This window comes from Eufriesea mexicana, unplaced genomic scaffold (genome assembly GCF_001483705.2).
Source record: "Eufriesea mexicana isolate 0111107269 unplaced genomic scaffold, ASM148370v2 scaffold53, whole genome shotgun sequence".
In the NCBI taxonomy this organism is placed as follows: Eukaryota; Metazoa; Arthropoda; class Insecta; order Hymenoptera; family Apidae; genus Eufriesea; species Eufriesea mexicana.
The window spans coordinates 224,586-240,951 of record NW_016908219.1 but is presented as its reverse complement, the minus strand read 5'-3'; the positions used below and the strand labels follow the sequence as shown (position 1 = coordinate 240,951).

At 32.6% G+C, this 16,366-nt stretch overlaps 1 protein-coding gene across 3 annotated transcripts in view; it reads left to right on the top strand.

The window, feature by feature from the left end:
• kuz (zinc-dependent metalloprotease kuz) overlaps positions 1-16,366 on the top strand; it is a 78,124-nt gene that overhangs the window by 52,545 nt on the left and 9,213 nt on the right. The gene's annotated exons all lie outside the window — the stretch shown is intronic.

Genomic DNA, 16,366 nt, shown 5'->3' with positions numbered 1-16,366 from the left:
GACGGTACTCGATCATGCCACGTGATTTAATGGCAGGGTGATAGTATGCCCAAAGAGGAATGATTCAAGTGTGATACGATAATGCTAACTCTATTTTGTTAACACGTATTAGCGCAAGAATTAAAAGAGATCTTCGAAATAGAAGCATAAAGTACAAATTCGAAATTATAACATTGCATTGTTAGCTCAGTGTTCCTTATTCTCTGCTTGGATGATATGTCCTTGACTACTGTACTTGATTACTGGCATTGATAAATTTTTTGATATTTAAAAACAGAGAGAAATATTTCTACAAGAAAAAAGATAAATATTTTTAGAGTTGTATGTTCATCTTAGTTGATTATGTTTATTTTTGGTTAAAATTGTAATGATATAGGTTAATTGATTCGTTGGTATTGCTAATTCTGTTTTGGTTAGAGGTTATGTTATTGTTTGGTGGACACAGTATGGCTGACCAGGTAGGTTAAGATGGCGCGCGAGTAGTTATATCTCCTGGCTTAAGATGGCGTAAGAGATCTTAGTAATACCGAGCGGAGCATTAATCGTGCAATTCTCAGGAAGAAATATGCTACATAATATGGCATAATACGCTACAGTATAAAAGATATATGCGATATATCACCAATGACGTATAGAGAAATTTTTTGCCACTATAAATTGCAAAAAGTGATTAAAGTTTGAACGTGGTTTGCAGCGTTCGGGGATTAGCTTTTTAACATGCACGCGATGTGTCAGCGAAACTAACCCCGTGTTTGGAAAACAGAATTTATCCTCCTAATACATTTATACTCCCAGTTTATACTTTATATACTGAAATTCTGAAACTAAATTATTATTAACTTTAAGTTTTTCGAATACTGTGATGCAGTATACTTTTATTTGGATAGAATGCACTGCAAGAAATGTTATTATCCAGTAATCCAGTACAGTATATCACATTTTAACCTCGAAACTCTATAATGAAATATATTTTTAAACTGTTTTAGAATATTGTATTATATATTTATCAAGAAATAAGAGAGATTAATATCTATGGCATATATGAATACTGTGCACTATATGAATTATGTACGTTAATTATTAATTCCTTAATTCTAGTTGTTTGTTTAATGAAAATGTAGTGCAGTAATCTAGTATAGTATATCACATTTTAACCTCAAAACTCTATAATGAAATATATTTTTATACTGTTTTAGAATATTGCATTACATATTTATCAAGAAATAAAAGAAATTAATATTTATGGGATATATCAATAGTCTGTACTATATGAATTATATACGTTGATTATTAATTTTTTAATTCTAATTGTCTGTTTAGTGAAATTCTAGTGACACAATGCGCGCGCATATTACAAAATTAATCCCTAGTTGCTGGTTGCCATAGATGGCGCATCCTCAGCATGAAATTGTTCAAAATTTAATTACTCTTCTAACATACCAGCACTTTAGAATGACTGAAAAAGAATTTGCAAGCATTATAAGACTTTTTATACTCTCTCAGTGATAGAAACCTGATTTGCTACCATCAGAAATTAAGAAATTGTTCTATACTTCGTGCAAATTAGAAAGTTAATTAAGGAAATTAGTTTGTAATGCGTATAAAATTGTATTTCTCGCGAAATAGTTACAAAATTAGGTTTATAACGAAAACCGTTAGAGCAATCAAATAATGGGACTTATTACATGATCATACAGTCTAGAAAATTATAGACAGTTCTACCATCTTTCTAGAAAGCAATTTATGGTGACGTTTCAATTAATTAATCACACATAAATTAGATAAAATGAAATTTCAACTTCAAAGTGTCAAAAACAATCAATGCTTCAATTTAATAATTTGTAAATATGATAATACACTGTTTCAAACAAGGGAAAAGTAAACTGAGTATAGTGAATGTTATCAACTATGGTGGAACTACAATTGAGCGCTGTTTTTACCAGGAAGTTCATGACCCGTTTTTTCCAAGTCACTGGAGCAATTTCAATCAAATTTTGACTGGATTTTTTAGCCATGTTACTAAATAAATTAAATACAAAGGTTATTGTATAAAACTTTTGAAAAAATGTTGCGTGGTTAATAAAAAATTGTGTAAAAATTGATGAGTGGGCATTCTTTTTCCGTGACACGGGTATTATTTTTCAAATTCGTTCATCTATATTCAGTTACTTGTTAGGAATAATTATTAAATATTGGCTTGCCTAGATTCTAAAAAAAAAAAAATGAATAAAATATATCATTTTTCTTCCTGAAATGATGGTAATTCATTTAACAATCAATTTGAATAAGAGCTTATCTGATGAGAAATTCAGAAAGACCAGGAGCAAAAATGTGTCACGGTATAAGAAAGAGGTCACAAAGAAAAATCGGAAAACGTGTTTTAAAGACAAGAAAGAGATCATCTTGCTTGTGTGACAGGAATTCATTAATTACTCATCTCAGCAGAGAAATTCAGCTTTTAGAATAAAAACTTATGCATTTTTAGTGTCGAGAATTTAAAAAATTTTACTAAATTATTCGAAAAAATTTATATTATCGGAATTTGAATCTATTTAGTATTAAAATTAATTTCAAATGCAGTTTGCTAATTTAAAAATCACTGTTGGAATTCCATAGACCATGATGTCCCAAAAGAGTACAGAGAGTCTTAAATTACATTTATTTTTATAGCAATTTCTCAATTTCTATTCATTTTAATATTGGAACATTGAAATATTTTATTAGCATTATTGTTCTTAGGGATAGGGCTAAAGCTTAAATACATTTATAAATACATTCTAGGACTAAATACATTGAGGGCTTAAATGCATTTAAATACATACAAATATATTACAAATATGTTTATTATCCAATAAATATTGCAATCTAATATTTATTCTAAATTTATTCTCAATGTGTTTTACACGTTTATTCTATTAAATAAAAGGTGTTCCAAATTATTTAATTCCATGGACTGTCCTAAAATAAAGGAACGATCCTCTTTCATCGTATCAATTTTTAATTTTATCTTTGTAACATATAATATCTGTTATGAAACATTGTAAATTGGAATATGTCAAGGTTTGCCGTTTTTTGTCAACTTGGTTACGTTGCTGACATATTCAATACTTTAATGTTCCACCGAGTACAACTTTATTCTATAAACGTATCCTGAGCAAAGATAAACGACCAACTCGAGTGGAATATAATCGATTCATAAAATATTGTTTCAGCCATCGATGAATAAAATACATTAAACTCCGAGTCGTATTCAATTTCGACACAAATGGAATGTTGAAAATAAAATGCAAAAGTGAAACACGTGAACGGTTGATACATATTGTAAAAATTATGAAATAAAATGAAATTAAACATTTCCTGAGAGATATTTGAAAAATAATAATTTCAATCCATAAATGACAATTCGCTTTTGATAGATATCATTAAATTACTATATTTGATACTACCTGGAATCTTTTTCCAAATTATATTTATCATATACGTTATTTCGTACCTTCATTTTTATTTAAAAATCACTCAACTGAAATACATTGTATGAAGTCGTTAAAAAAAATAATGACTTTTTATTTTGAGAAATAAAAATTGAAAAAATATATGTATTTTAAAATTTTTTATGTCAAAGGAAGCTTTCATTATATATTCATTAGACAGTTGTTATAGTATCACTTTTACAGTCAGTAGTATAGAATTTCACGAATTATTATTATATATACCGTAATAATAAATCTCAATGAAGCTTTTAAAACTGCAATAAGCCAACATTGAGTTAAGCTCTTTACTGGAAATAAACAATTAATGGCACTTAAATGGAATCAGTGTTGTACGTATATACAATAAACGATTGGTCATAAGATAAATGAATAATCGTTAAAAAGAAAAAAAGTTTAAATCTCCTGTACAACATGCTACAGTATTAAATTTATTTAATTTATTATTCTCTGAAAGCATTCAAGTGTTGCTTTAAACATCGACATGATACAATTTTAATCCCATTTATGCCATATTCCAGCAGTTCGATAGTTGAATACATTGGCTTGAAAAATATTTAATACTCCAGAATTTTTATGAAGTTAATTAAAAATGTCTCTGTACACTGCCCTGGAATTTATTTATTTGCAAGGAGTTAATTAATATTTACCTTTGAAGTACTTCTCCAGTCTTTGTTTCAAGAAAGGTATTAAATTATTAAATACTATAGAGAAACATTTTCAAAAATTTCTTTCATTTATTTTTTAACAAATGAATATAAATTTTTCTATTTACATATATTAACAATATATATCATATTTCTATATGAAATAACATACATATTATCTATATTAATAGATATTATTATCTATATTAATCACATATTATCTACAATATTAATTAAATTCTAACTAGACCAGAGACTTTTATAACTGACTGTACATTGAACATAAATTATCCATCTCTCTACTTTCAATTTAAAATCAATAATAACTCTATAATAAACCCCAACAATGCGAATTAACTGTATTTAACAACTGCAACTGTAATGAGAATTCCCCCCATTTCTCCTTCATCCATAATTGATTCACAAACGTGGTATCGATTCATCAATAAAGAACAAGTGTACACGGAAGAAGAAGAGAACATGCTAAACGTCAATATCACGTGAAGTGACGTGAAAAGCCTCCCTTTATGCATTAACATTTAAACGAGTCTTTAACACTAGATTCACGGGACGCATTATTTTGACGTATTTCAAATTTCACGAGGAAAAATTACGGAAATCGTTTGCATTTAAATAAAAATAATCCCTACAAAATATATTAATCTCTTGACTACGGTGGACTTTGATTTACAGCGGCCGTACCATACAATAGGAATTGAGATACAATGTGCGCCATTTTTGTGAAAACAAGCGCCCTCCGTGTCAGAAAGCTAAACTACGCCGAGCGCCTATAGGCGGTCTCCGTGTCACAAACGCAAAATTTCTAAGCGTTTGAAGCGCCCTCCGTGTCACAAACACAAAATTTCTAAACGCCTATGGGCGCCCTCCGTGTCACAAATGCAAAATTTCTAAGCGTTTAAAGCGCCCTCCGTGTCACAAACACAAAATTTCTAAGCGCCTATGGGCGCCCTCCGTGTCACAAATGCAAAATTTCTAAGCGTTTAAAGCGCCCTCCGTGTCGCAAATGCAAAATTTCTAAGCGCCTAAAGCGCCCTCCGTGTCACAAACGCAAAATTTCTAAGCGCCTATAGGTGCCCATAGTAGCCAAGGGGTTAACCCTTTGCACTCGACGATTTTTTCGATGCAGAAAAATTGTAATTCGAAAACTTTCTGCCATAAGGTCGACGATATTTTTGAAACGGTAAATAAGAAATCGTGTGCAAATTAAGACGTAGAATTATTTTTCTTCGACATCCCACGCATCGTTGGGTATTTTTAAATTTGATGTATTAATTAACATCGATCTTTAGAATCTGATTAAATGGCGACTGAGAGTCGCCTCTCGAGTGCAAAGAGTTAAATTTCATATAAATATATATCACATAATTTTATTTATAAGTTCAGGGGTATTTTTTTAATTCAGCTAATGAAAATCGATTTCTTTGGAATTTTTTCTAAGGAAACTATAATAATTCTTGGTATTCAGTTTTAGTATGCAAGGCGTTATTAACTCGCACATGTATCTAAGAAAGTAAATTAACTATATGCTAGGTCGAATTGTAATGTAATTATGGTGTAGTGTAACGTTTATCTAATAAAGAGCTAAATCTAGTTTTCATTGGACCTAGAAGACATTACTCGCTGAGTCATAAAAATATTTATTCGGCTCCAGCGTCACGAACCTTAAGGGGGTATTGTTGCAATCCGGCCTATAAAATTCGACATTTTTGGAATTTGTCTCTAAGAAAACCATGTTACATTTTGGTATGCAATTTTCGCACTCAGATTGATTTACACTTAAAGAATATTTACAATTTTTGTTTCAACAAAATTATTGAAAATTGTGGAAATTATGTAGCCCTAAGTTAAGCATGATTTTAAAAACAGGCTCGAATGGCAGACATTGATTCAGGACCATCTAATTATCCGAAACGAGAAAACTAAAAAGCATCTTAATTAGTATAAATACGGCTGTAGCATGAACCACCAAAACAGCGAAATTTCGACAATTAAAAAAGTGACAGCATTTTGAAATTTAAATATCGATTTTCCTCGTGCCTTTCGTCCTTTGGGCGATAAACAAAAATAGAAAAAGACATCTGATTTCGAAATCCGTGGTTCTCGCGATAAAGGTACATCCGATGAAGATATCCTGCAAATTTCACGTCAATCGGTCAACTAAAACGCGAAATATCCTGTCAGCCAGTCCAAAAAACACGGTTTCGAGAAAAACGCGTTTGAAGATTTTGATACCCGTTGTACAATGGCTGTACACCGAACTTTAAACATCTATAACGCTGCTAACTTTACCAATTCGAAAAAATCCTTTGACACAGACATTTTCGACATCGTACACTTTGAGAAAATGGAAAAAAAAAAAATTGATTTTTTTAAACCGGATTACATGAAATACCACCTTAATCCTTTGCACTCGAGAGGCGCCATTTTATCAGATTCTAAAAATCGATGTTAATTAATATATTAAATTTCAAATTACCCAACGATGCGTGGAACGTCGAAGTAAAATAATTCTTAATTACGTCTTAATTTGTATATGATTTCTTATTTATTATTTTTAAAATATCCTCGATTGTATGGTAGAAAGACTTTAAATTACTATTTTTCTCTAACGACAAAATCGTCGAATGTAAAGTGTTAATACTTTATAATTACGTTGATTTATAAGTTGACTTTTTAAAGAAAATATCGGACTTCGTTCATGCGTCAAATTGGCACGTGTCCATAGAGATAGGTATACAAGAATTCTAGTAAGCATAGCGTGAAATGGTCAGCAGTCGTTGGTTCGACTAACCAGCCGCGCGTGTCGTATAGAGATAGACACACGAGCAGTCCTGTCCTCGTGTAGCGCCTATCGACCCGATAATCGCACCTTCCGTAAATTCCATCTTCTGTAAAAAGATTGCGAGTCGCGGCGATGGATAAAAGCCGGCTAGCGTGCAGAAGAAAGGTCCGTTGGTAGAAAGCGCACGGCTCTTCTGCATGACTCTGAGCAGCGTCTGTATAGATCCGTACAGGTCGCGCCGACATAATATTCGCAACGGTGCCACACGACCCTGCGTTTACACACTTGGACGGACACCCCTTTGCCACGCGATGTACACGTTCTCTCCCCTCCTCGAGCCGTCGGACGACAGTTTAGTCGGCGTTACGAGGCATCCTTAAAGGAGCATCCAGCCGTGTACAGTTTTTAAGCGAATCGCCTTAACGATACACGCCGGTCTGCGTAACCGACTGCGAGCTGCGCGCAACGTGAACAGAGGCACAGACGCAACGAGGTGCGCCTCGCATGCGCGCGCAGCTCTCTATATATATGCGCTGGCTGGAGAGTCGAATTCAAACAAGTAGCATAGCTAGGAGGCTAAGCTTCGAGGACTCGCCGAGTAAGAGTGCCTAACGACGCGAGTACGGTTTGATTCAGACGAGGAACATTGCGCTTTCCGGTCCATTTGCCTCGGGGAAAGATGTGTCGGCGACATTGCGTGCACGCACCTCTGTTGCCTTTCCAGACGTCCTTTTTTAAACTCGCTTCCGCCAAGCCGATGCCGTCCTCTCGCCTCGCCACCTTTCGCCTTGTTCCGGTAACGTTCAAGATAATGCTGGCCAACTTTCTCCGTCGGTAGGTCTTCGTGCGAAGCTGCGTGTTGTAGGTTATGTAACAGTAGCATAGAGATATACGAAGGTTAGATTCTGGTTTGAGGTTAGTTGATATGCCATTCATATGTTTGTATTTTTCAGTGAGAGTAATTGGGTGATGCATTCGTGGCAGTATAACTCTTGATATTGCACTGCAATTTTGGGGTTGGTAAATTAAGAATTATTGGAACTTGAATTATTATGTGTATTCATAGGAGAAATATGAATGAAACTTGTTGAGTGAGATTGAAATCTCTCTATTTTTGTTTTATGTTAATTGGAAGTTATATTTACTTTTCTTATTCTCTCTATGTGTTTACCTTTGATACTCGCATAGATAGTTAATTAAAAAGTTAATGATTTTTATTTCATAAAAATTGTATTTATAAATATAAAAATAATTCTGTTTTATGAAATATGTTTTTAATTGCTTGTCCTTTAATTTGTAGTATTCCAAACAGTTTATATAGAACTTCCACGACATCAGAGATCATACTTTAATGAATTTTCAAGATGGATTATAATCAAAATGCTGTAGATTCCTTTAATGTTGTATTATCAAATATTAATTTAAAGGGTTTGCTGTAATACAAGAAGTCTAAAGGTAAAATATGCTGAAATATTTGTAACGTAAATTTCATTTTAAATATTATATTATTTTGAATTATAGTAATTTATGTTTGTCTGCTATACGGAATATCTCACATACATTTCTAAATAATGGGATTTTATTGCCAAGTTACGAATTTCCTTTGAACCATAATGTTTATTAAAATACTTTCCTCGCATTCAGTTTAATAATACTATGCAGCAACGATATTAATTAGTACTAATTGTAAGTAGCGTAATAGCATGCATACTACAACGAATTATAAAAAGTAGTTATAATTGCTATTTCTTTGCCTACCGTAATGCTGTTCTTGCTGATTTAATTTTAATCTTTTAGTATTAACAAAGCCACATTTACATAATATAACACTAATATAAGAAAATGGTCTAGTGGTAAATGTAAAATAGAGTACTTATTTTTAAATATTAAATATTAAATAAAAATTAACTGAATTTACTGAAATATATATTTTTTTGCTTTTATAATATTGGACTTGAACAATAAGTAATAAACATGAACATAGAATTAATCGATTTATATCATATTATATAATACATAGTCATTATTTAATTCATTTAATACAAATAAAGCTCACATAGGAAAAACATGATAAATTTATTCTTAATAATTTTGAGATTTTTATGTTATTTTATTACTAAATGGATGTACTGTAATATAACATAACTAAAGAATGGAACAAAATACCTTATTGTTAGATAAAGTTCTAAGCCTCCAAACTTTCTACCACAACAAAAACGCTGATTAATAAAAATTCCTTCTGTCCCAAACAAACAAGATTTGAGTTACAGAGTGTTAATTCCAAAATATCAGCAGCCATATAACAGGTTAACATCTTTTTCCAACCATGTATATAAAATGCTAAAGTCATTGACAGTGTCATAAACCAAACCTGTTCCATAAACAGTTAATCAAGTTACCAGTAAAAAAGCAGCCATTATATCACACTTTACTTTTGCGCATGGCAGCAAACCATAAATTAATATATAATTTATATTTACACGCGACGGTATTCTTGCCACTGTTTCTTCGGAAAGCCGAAGAATTTAACTTAAAGAACACTCGTTACCAAATACTTTGGTAACTAACTGGTTGTCTGAACCAGTTTGCAGTACTCTATTCCAGTTTGAAACCAGTCCGCGCCATACAGAGAGATTACACTTTCCATATAAAGGTACGGTCTCCGGCGAGCAGGTTGATAGCGTGAATTCCACGCGCTATTCGTGATATCATTACGGAAGAAAGTAGTCTATTCGGGCGCATATACGGACTGCGAGGGAAACAAGGAATAAACGGGTGGAAGGTGTTCGCTGAGTCCGAATTAGACGTCGTCTGCAACGCCGTTTCTATAGATACGCTTGCGGATTTCATCCTGGTCCAACAACCTCTACCGTGTTTACAGCATTTGTGCAAATAACTGGCGCTTAAATAAACAGTTGCCGTATCGCGTATAATATTTATCGTGCTCCTCGTCCATATTGCGCTTCGCGGACAAGCCGCCGCCATCTTGCCTGTTTGCGTGCTGGATATACGCGTGCTGTTGTGAATCTGCAAAATTAATGTTCGATGGATGTTCTGAGGCTGATTAGGGGACTGATTCTGACCGATGAACAAATTTCTTTTACCTTTCCTTTCTGAATATTAGAAATCCATTCTGTCGTTCTCGAGTTCAGTTATATTTACAGTCCATGAAAGCAATAGATTGAGGTTAGAAAGTCGGCCATGCGTTATGCGAGTAGTTTATATTCGACAGCTGGAACGATTCGAGACGTATAGGGGGCGTTGGGTGGTTAAGGAGCGCCATCTCCGGATTTATTTCAATTCTGAATTATTTATTTTCTTTCTGCATAGAATATTTTAAATTTGTATAAATACGTGCAGTAATGTTTCAAATTTATGCAAACGTGAATGGTACGGAATATTTAACATTTTTATAACTGTAAACTCTTTTGAAATATATAATTTGTTGTTTTTAAAATAATATCAGAATGCAACGAATATTATAATGAAATCTGGAGTAGGAGGTGTTTATATAATGTCGCGTTTACATCGACCAACGTATGTTTGCGAACAAAAGCAGCATCATATCTTCATTGAAGCCGGTGTACAGTTCGCGAACAGAATACAAGTAGTTATGGAGTTGAACTTATAGAGATGAATTAATTCGTGGTAAGCTGCTCGCGAAGTGTCCAGACTGTCGACGAACTGCTCGCCAACGCAATTGTGAACGGAGCATAAGTCGCGTACATCCCCAACGATAAACCGCATCTACTAGTGTCACGGATTAACGTTTTAATTTTTGTATTAATACTCTCTCGTGCAGTTAAAATATAAGAGAACTTTTTGAGTCCTTTTAATTACATTGAAATATAACAGAATCGTAAACTTGGAGAATTTAATTGCTTAAATTTAGAGACTAAATTAGTAAGCATCGTTTCACGATGAAAATGCTTTACAGGTGTCTTTATTTTTAGAGGAATAATTTTAGAGGGATAATCTTAATTTTAATAATCTAAATAATTTTAAACTTTATGTTTTTAATTTTACAGGAATACTTGAGTTAAGAAAAGTAGGAAATTTGTATAGTAGATATCTTTAACGTTCATTTACTTGGTGTATTCCTTAATATTTTATATTACTGCAAATAATTCCATTGTTCAACTATACAGATATGAAATTGGATATAGCTGTTATTTAGTTCAACAATTGATATTGTGAGAAGGCTTTTGACGTAAAGCGTATCGTTGTAGAAGAGTATACTAACGTTTCGCCAGTACTGTAACCATATAGCTTCATCAGAGATACCATTAACGTATCCTGAAACCTGTGATTCAATACAGTATCAGTATATTCAGGAACGATTGATAACGAAGGTTGCAGTTCTGACAAAACATCGAACATGCTCAGATATGATACAGTAGATTAACTAATAAATCTAATTTTATAATATTAATAATATTAATTTGTAATGTAAATAATACTAATTTGATAATGCAATTGAATATAACCAAAAAGTTAGATTACTAAAAGGATCTTCCCTAACAGGTTACCAGAATATCGAATTTCTGAGTATATCAGATAGAATGAAAAGATTAAAAATATCTGATATATTTATAATGCAATGAAATAATTAATTATAGTTCAATAAAACCATCGATTTCTCAGCTTTTCTTAAGTTACAAATTAAATTTGTATAAGTAATCACTTGCTGTTTATAAAATTAGTTGTAAAATGTATAAACAATATGGTAGAATAATAGATTATTTATACATTATGATTATAATTCTAATTGCAACAAATTACAGCTATATTTTCCACATTAACTGTATTTAATTCATATTATTATAATCAGTTTTGCAATTGAATTTATCTTATGATTTCATGTATATACTTGTAGTTCAGTATCATATGATGTGGCTGTGACATATTTTAATTTATAATAGTAGATTATCTGTACATTTTGATTATAATTCAAATTGCAACAAATTACAGCTATATCTTCCACATTAATTATATTTAATTCATATTATTATAATCAATTTTGCAATTGAATTTATTTTATAATTTCACGTATATACTTGTAGTTCAGTATCATATGATGTGGCTGTGACATATTTCAATTTATTTCAGTAGTGTTGCTGAATTTTTATTGACTTCCCAACAACTTCACCGCTTAAACTTTCGTCGATTCTAACTACAGTTTTGGAACTGAAATTTTTTCTCAAAGCCGCATTTCCTCGCGTAATTTTTCCGCCAACATTTGCACGAACTCGTACTCATATTTTTCCTATGAACAACGGTCACGAATTTCCTCGTTCTGGTTAAATTTGTTTAGCAAAATTGGCGATGCATTTCGATTGCGGAGTCGTAAATTCTTATTACGTCCCGGTCTGTTTTCGTGGTAAGGCAAGCTTCAACTGAAATCCATCTTTCCCTCGTTCGATCATTGCTCACATCGATCATGGTATACGACACGTCGTTATAAATCACGATCCAATCTGCCAAGTTTCCTTTGATAGCACGAATGGTGTAAAAGCGAAAGGTTTGCGTGGAGGCCGATGAACGTTTGTCTCTTTGCTACCTCGTAGAACGGTAATCCGTATTAACGCTGCGCGTAGGTAGTATCAATAAAGTTGGCCAATATCGTCACATCGAAACGCCAAGTCATTAAAGCTCGTGGCTCACGGGTTAACCCGCCAATAAAACCTGCGGTGACCGCTGCAATTATCCGGGATACCAAGACCAACGATATCGGCTTGTTCTTGTTCGTGGTACGTCCATGATTCGACTGCGAAAAAAGTACAAAGAGTATTTAGACGGAAGAATGCAACGGTGATACTAATCGGTTACCGTTATGGGGTTAACCAGCTATAAATATTGCGAATCGACCACGAGCTGGCGCTTGCCTTCGTCCCTCGGACCGCCGGTGCTGCCCTCTCGCGGCCGACGGGATTAATACAGAGTTATCGATGCAGGGATACTTCAATTTGGTTGCGTAGGTTAGTATAATCGACTGTCGCTTGGATTATAACAGAGTACGGGTTACATGCCACTCAATTTTATGCAGCTTGTTAGGAGAGATTATGATCTGGATCGTCGATTTTTGGATGGAACTGTAGTTAACCTCTAATATCGATAGCGTGTCTGAGAGATACGAAATGCTGGTGAAATATTTCGTAAATTCTTCGGTTCCTAAATATTTCAAATAAATTTGTACGTGTTTTATAAGCTACTAAATATTGAATTAACCTATTCGAAATTTATTTTGTACTTTGTCTAGACAAACTGCAACATTTTGTTTGGCGCTTCGTGTGGACTTTCACGTGATACGTATTTTCACTTGACGCATATATGTAAATACTAGGTATGGTTTCAAATATAGCTTTGGTCTAGGTTATGCACTATAAATCAAATTCCTTGCCACGTGTTTCAGTTTGGAACATTTACTACGAGTCAGACTCGTAGTTTAAACGGGTCAAACTGTACGAACTTGGTATTGTTAGAAATATATGTGCATATTTGTAGGTGGGGTTATTTGTTAAGCAAGTTTTTAAATTTTAATGATATAAATGGCGAAGAATAAAATATCGAAAACGGTAGAACTACGTAATATTTTAAGTTTTTAGTATTTACTTAGTTTTAAGTTTATTTAAGTATTTTAAGTAAAGAAATATTTTAATTTTTATAAACTTTTTTCTATTATTTTGCTTTTATGTACATTTATGTATCTCGTGACTCTTTTAAAACTTACAATCAATTCCTTTTCAAGCCATATACAGGTATATGTGACGTCGACAGCCGACAGCCTCGATACCATGCCTCGATACTCGATGGCTTTTTTATTCATCTGATACTCTTTTGAGTTGCATGAATAAACATAGGATGTACCATTTGAAATATTCAAAGTGATCTTTGAAACTCAGTAACATACGTAAATAAACTTCACGAAATCATGTAATTTTTATTCATACAGCAAATAGTGCACGTTTAATTCGAATTATTTTTCCTTGAAAATTTTTAAATTGAATGTTTTAAATAAATTTTTCAATTTCATTTTGAAACTAGTTTTAGCTTAAGAATAATTACAAACTGTTTATTTCATAAATTTTTATAAATTTTGTTTTATTAGAGATTTCCCTAATTTTAAATTACAATATAAAATATAATTTATTTACACTGATCTTCCCTGATCATTATCAACCAATGAATAATTACTAAACTTATATTACTATACTAAATATTAATTTATGCAATAAACGACCAATTATACTGTTCAATATGAATTTTAGTCTGTGATATGCATCGAATAATTATTGTAGAGCTTACTTTCCTGAAGGCCAATCCGTAATCGAAATTACTACATCACCTACAGTTTTCGAAAATTGTGAGTTTTTCTCAAAACGCACGATTTTTTGCTAAAATAATATATTACATAAAAAATAAGAACATTGGAAGATTCATTCTCATCTTAAAAGTTAGGTAGGAGCTTTTTTAACAATTTTATATTAAAAAGTAATTCGTATTTAAGTATCAAATACCGAACCTGTTTCAAATAAAACAAGTGATCCAGCTAAATTTCTTATAATTTTACGATTAGTATAAAAGAATACATGAGAAGATTCACCTGTGATATATATGAATAATGAAATTTACTGGACAATGATTTTGGTTTCCATTACGCGTGACTACGTCCTTGACGAATCAAGATGTGCGAACAATGGCTGCAAATGGCGGCAAAATCTCGCTACGGGTTCCCGATATATATTTCACCGTCTTTTGAATATTGAACATCCTTTTAATATTGTTCTTGGATGGTTTCTTTCAGAAAAGGCTACAGAATACGCTACTGTGTAGCAAATTCGTGTCAGATAAAGAATTTCTCGTAAAAGTGCAAGAACTTACGTAGGAAGTACGCTCTGAGGCTTATTCTTAAACTTCGATGATCCATTATAATTATTCAGGAGCACGAATAATATTAATTATAATACTAATATTAAACTCCGGATACTCTTGCCTAACTTGTAAGACAACAATGAACCTCCTGACCTTCTTACTTCTTACGTAATACTTCATTTTAGATAAGAACCCCGTCTGTTCAGGAAAACTCACATTTTTCGAAAACGGCGAGTGATAGAACAGCCTGGATTACGGATTCGTGTTCAGGGAAGTAAGCTCCACGATAATCACCTGTTGGATATCATAGATTAGAGAGAAACTTAAAATTTCTTGGACAATTATTAGACTCGTATGACCAATGTCAATTTCTCTACGATATCGTGTTGCTGACATGAAAATTATTAGAACGAAAAACTGTATACCACGCCTCGTACTGAAAACCTTACGAATTTTATACCTTACGAATTTTTAAAAATGCATACTCGTTGAAAGTAGAACGAACTCGGGTATAGCAGGAAATGGAAGTTCTAAATATTTTTTGCGGGACTCGGTTTAAGCTTGAAACTACAATATAATTAAAATATTTTGTTCAGTATCGTTCAGTTTAAAGGGAAAAAATATGCCGGTCCAAATCTTAACTTTTTAACGCTAGGTTATCGTGAAAGATTTAAAAGAATGTCAAGCTTGCAAGGGGCTCCTGTTCGTGACTCTGCGAGGTACAAGCCCGAAGTTTTGTTTTCTTCCCTTTTTTTCGTCAATGTTCGCGACGTCGCTTTATTCCTTTAAAATACGTATTTCGCGGGAGAAGTAGGGTAAGATTTTTTGTTATGAGGTGATATGCTGCTTTATTTTTACACGACTAATAATTAACAGGCAGTACACGAAGCAATTATTTTCGTGCAATCTACACGTCATATATACATACGTTGGTTGCAATTTGAATATAATATGTGTCAAAGCTGTGAAAGAGTGCACCTTCTGTACGTACGAGTTGTTTTCTTGCACACCTGCCTGTTCGAATAAATATTATATTAATAATTATTATACCATGCTGGCCTCCTCTACAGACATTAATAGAATTGCAGAATGAAATAAAATATTGCAATTCGTTTACTTTAAAACGATAGTCATTATAAGAAATTCGGTAATTCTATAAATGGCAATTTTTGAAATTATTTTTTCCCGTTAATAATTTATTATACAATGTACCATGTACCGTAACATGCTATAATCTAATGTAAAAGGATCACTACTTACAAACGAAATAAGCAGGTGTCCTATTGTTAGCGCAATATGATAACGTGCTTTAATAAGCTTGGCGTCTAAATCTGAGCACAGTTCGTTGCAAGTAATTAAAACGAAATTTTATCTTCAAGAGACGTGTATTTTCTACCTTTCCTGTTATATTTACAATTTCTTTTATCGTGGTTTAAGATGAAAAATAATTTTGTTTAATTTCCTTTTTTAATTATGACAGGAGAGATGGTAATTGGCACATGCAATTGGTACTAGAAACTTTTCCTCCCCAACTTCAACATCCTCTCAAGCATAAT